At 35.1% G+C, this 4,797-nt stretch overlaps 1 long non-coding RNA gene across 3 annotated transcripts; it reads right to left on the bottom strand.

The window, feature by feature from the left end:
• On the bottom strand, positions 1,804 to 4,791 carry LOC107623446. Of its 3 annotated transcripts, XR_001616469.2 has the most exons (5): positions 4,254 to 4,791; positions 3,622 to 3,777; positions 2,619 to 2,686; positions 2,192 to 2,340; positions 1,804 to 1,903 (listed from the first exon to the last, which is right to left on the bottom strand). It is a non-coding gene; the product is annotated as an uncharacterized LOC107623446 (long non-coding RNA). The 3 variants fall into 3 exon arrangements; XR_002356807.1 differs by having other exon boundaries at positions 1,804 to 2,340; XR_002356808.1 differs by having other exon boundaries at positions 1,804 to 2,340; positions 3,622 to 3,703.

The following is a 4,797-nucleotide window of genomic DNA, read 5'->3' as shown; positions in this document are numbered from 1 at the left end:
TATCCATTTCCCAAAAGATGATACAGTATAGGCCGTAGGACAGCACTGGATTTGAGCTCCGAACCACGCAGCCCTTGTCCAAGGGCAGAGTAGAAGCGCATGCTCAGTGGACTCTGGTTCTTGCAAACAAATAGGACAGGTAGGAGTGTTAGAGATTTTCTTATTATAAAGATTTTGGAACACTGGCAAAATGTTATGCGAGGCCCGCCATAGAAAGGTTCTGATCTAAGAGCTTTATTCTTAGATCTGCCCCACTGGGCTGGAAGACCCAGGTACTTGCCTGGTTGATCCCAAGCCGGCAACCCTAAGATCTCTTCTATTTCTACTCTATTTCTGATCGGAACCTGGTTGCCAAACGTGATACCAGACTTGTCAACATTTATTCGCTGCCCCGAGGCTTCTGTATACATATTTAAAATAGTAATGAGCTGATAAACTTCCTCCTCACTAGCTTTCGAGAAGATAATGCAATCATCCGCAAAGAGGAGATGAGAAATGACTGGAGCAGTGGGAGCAATTTTGACACCAGAGATTCTACCCTCTTCTTTGGCCTTGTCCATGAGAATAGTAAAAACTTCAGCTGCTATGATAAACAGGTATGGCGAAAGGGGGTCTCCCTGCCTTAGTCCCCTCTGCGGCATAAACCTCGTCGACAAAACACCATTGATCTTAATTTTATAAGAAACCTGCGAGACACACATCATAATCAACCTGACCCAGTGCGGATTAAACCCAAAAGCATTCAGAGTTGCTTCTAGGAACGACCATTCAACCCTGTCATAGGCTTTATTCATATCAATCTTAACAGCTAAATTCCTGGAAGCAAACTGCCCTTTTGTATTTAAAGCATGAACACTACAAGAATATGGCCGATTAGCTACCACAAAAAGAGTCGTAAAATCATCGCTAATTCGACGAAAAATATAATTTGTGACGGATTAGCTACCGCTTAGCTACTAATGCTTTCCTCGCTGATTACAAGTCGCAAATCAGTGAGGCAAACACAACAGTCGCTAATTTATCGGAAAGTTTTTTTGCTACCGAATAGATAGTCGCAAATCTATCACTAAAGTAAAAGCTAATTCCATAGAAGAAATAGACTAAACAGTAGTCGCTAATTAGCGACAAAATCTACTGCAGCAGACTCATCGCTAAATGCAAGCTAACTTCATAGACAAAATAAAATGATTAGTTGACGCTAATTCGAGAGGAATTTTTCCGAACCTAACTCGTCGCAAGTTGTCCGCTAATATGATCGCAAATCTGTCACATTTTGTAGCAAATCTATAGCTAATCTTTAAAAATCCTTAATCAAATTTGTAGGAATTTTGTCGTTAAACCAAAGCTATTCGAAATGAGAAAATAGAGTTATGAAATAATCGCTAATTTGCTAGGAAATAATCTGTAGTCAATTAGTTGTAATAGTATCGCAAAATGTCATCGCAAATTCCTTTTAAACTAGTAACAAATCGATAAGTATCTCGCACTACAAGAAAAACTAGGTTTTGCTATGCTTTTAAAGCACTCCAAATATGCAAAAAGTATAGCGATATCTTTTCACCACGCTTTTTTAGAAATGTGCCAATTGAGTTAGTGTTAGCTACACTTCGAAAGCGTGCCAATAGGAGACATAGCCACGCTTTTGAAGGGAGAAAGTACGAAAGTATAAAAATAATTGACTTTTTTTATTGATTTACATAAATTCTTTACATGCTATAATTATAATTAAAAAAATTACAATTCTATAATAAAACTAATAATTTAATTTACATACTGCAAATGTAATGCCAATAAGCCATAACAACCTCTTTGTTTCCAGCTGAAATATGGAGAAAAATGCTTGACCCATTTTTGGAGAATTTACCGAGAAACCATCAATTGAGTGTTGATTACCTCATCAGTTCTGCAGATTACGGAAAAGTAATATGAATCAATAGAAAAATGGAAAATTTTGTGTCCATACATGAGGTCATAGAACTATAAGCCAAACTAACCCATGATGAAAAATTCCATAAATGGATTTATAGAAGATGATCACCAAAAAAGTAACAAGAAATTCAACAAAAAAGAAAAGAAAAGAATTTTCATAATTATAAAGAATCCAACAACAGTCAAAATCAAAGGCACTGCACTACACTACACAACATCATGTGATTCTTGTTTGATTATAATAGTTGACATGTAGACTTACTAATTGATCAGCAAGCATTAACACTGTCTTCAGTGTAAACTTCCTGTTGTAATAATTGAATAAATCTTCCAAGCTTGGTCCAAAAAGGTCAATAGCCATAATGTTGTAGTCTCCTTCAACTCCAAACCACTTTAGGTGGAGAATCCCAACTTCAATAAGGAACCAAATTGGATTACTCAAAAGAAAACATCATGATTGTTTTATGAGAAACTTGGAGTCTTAATTATTTGATTTTACTATAAATACATGATTTCAAAATTCATAGTTTTGATTGCATTAAGACTAGAAGATTCTGGACAACAATCATTTAAAATTTTCAAACTTGAGAAAGCAGAAACCATTTTTCAAGTGAAATTTTTCTATTAGGTAGTACCTAAGACTTTTAGCACAGACAATTCTGAAAAGAAATAGACGTATATATACTTACTCCCTTCTTGAAGAAGCATATATATTTGATTCATAATGAAGCTGTGGATGCTTTTTCTTCACAGATTCCTAGAAAATTTTGGAGGGTAGTAAGTTATCACAAAGAATTACAGTATTATAAAGAATTAAAACACAGAAGAACAATGAACAATTCAAGACAAAATGGCATGTAAAAATTGAAGAAAAAATAAGCATGCATCCATAAAGCTATAATGTGTCATTTCATTTCATATGCCACTTCATACCTTAGATCTTATCAATTCTACGTAACCTTAATAAGTATTGCTCTAAGTATTGTCCTAAATTAAATGTAGACAGTAAGACAGACGAAATTTTCCTCTTTTTTAATGTTAAGTTCTTTAGATATTTAGCAATAAATTATCTCAAAAGTCATGTATCCTAACTAGAATTCAAATACCTTTTTGGAACAAATCTTGCTAATTCCTTTCTCTAATTTACTCTCGAGGTTTTTGAGGTCCCTGACAATCATATTGCTCAATGACTCACCCAGAATTTGCCTTATATATATATATATATATATATATATCAAACCGTCCACAAATTCACATGATTAAAAAAAGCTGATCATTCCATATCTCTTAAATTTTGAATGTTTTTGTAGGATTTAGCGAGATAAGAATGAGTAAGTAGGCTTTATTGAGTCATAATGTTTAAAAGAGACACTCTGGTTTTTATTTTTTACCAATTCCCTAAATAAGTTGTCAAGATAATTTCAATGCTTTCAATGGCATCCTCCAATGCCTCCAATCTTTTAATAGCCAATTTACAAACTGTATTTATAGTATAAAAGCCAAAGCTATAATCTTATTGTTTCTAAACTACATACATTATAATTTCTGACGAATGAACAATAAATTCTTCACACTTGGTTTCTAATTCTTATGCAATCAAAATAAGCATAAGATGCATAGCTGCAATTGCTACTATAAGCTTTGATCTAATAATATTGATGAGTTATAATAGGGGGTCTAGTTTCAATTTACCTTCTTGTGCTTCAGTTGTGTTTGAGCTTCAATTAATGGTCGTGCGGGACCATGATGAGAGAAGGTTCTTGAACTGTAGGTTCTGTTTCACCAAACATCAAAATTTGTAAATGCTCAGCTCTTACTACTTTACCCTTTCAATCTTCAATCGAACTCCTAAAATCATTGATTTAAAAAAAAAAATCTTATCCAGGTTGTTGAAGTTTCAATAAACCTTATTTAGCACAAACTTAGTAATCAAATAAATAAATAATTTCTCAGAAATAATCATCTGTTTACTCATTGCAAAATCATCAACATAAGCAAATTTCTTATATACATCCTGAAAAGTTAAAATACAAAGATCATAAATACAGATATTTATTAATTAATCCTTGGACTATTAAACATAAGGTAAATCCAATAAAAATTGATATTAAACATTGTCAATCACTTTAACCCCAAGAAATTTTCACAGACAGAAACCCAAACTCAAAAATGACATCTGAATTTCCACAATGCAACAACTTAAAAGAAGTGGGAATGAGCTTTGACGCCAAAAATAATAAATAAACGATAAAACTGATCAAAATTTCTTGAATTTGTAGAAACTTTGGGAACCACAGTTTCTGTTAGATCTATGGTTTATTTACCGAAAGCAATGTTGGCGGCAATAACGACCTCACGGAGGAGTCGGTGGAAAATGGTGGTGTAGAGCCTAAGAGCTATTGCGGGGTTCGTCGGAGTGACAATGAGCGCTGCCGCTGACAGTGGCGGAGTCAATAAGAGAGAGCTTCTTTCCTGCAAACCATGGAGAAAAGGACTGAGGATGGTAGAAAAGATCACTAACGATGGCGGAGAAGACGTCTGACAATGGAAGTAACGAACAGTGATAGCCGGGCAAAAATCGAAAATGGTGGTGTGGGAGCAGGCTTGGGGTTGCTGGTTGCCGCCATGAGTAAGGGACTGTTGGCCGCTACCATGAACCGCCATGGTCAATGAGGAGCTTTTAACCGTCGGTGGCTACTGGCTAGGGTAGTATGCTCTCTGCTAGGGTTCAAATGTGGGAGAAAAGAAGAATGAGAGTGGCTGCAGATGAATTTAGGGTAATGTTAAAAGATAAAAGGAGATTATATGCAATTTTTAATTTGAAGTACCTGAAAAGGAAGGGCGCGGGTGCTGGCGCTTATTCGGGTT

The sequence above is a fragment of the Arachis ipaensis genome, chromosome B10, assembly GCF_000816755.2.
Source record: "Arachis ipaensis cultivar K30076 chromosome B10, Araip1.1, whole genome shotgun sequence".
NCBI lineage: Eukaryota > Viridiplantae > Streptophyta > Magnoliopsida > Fabales > Fabaceae > Arachis > Arachis ipaensis.
The sequence above is the reverse complement of the archived record's forward strand: the minus strand, read 5'-3'. Positions and strand labels throughout refer to the sequence as shown.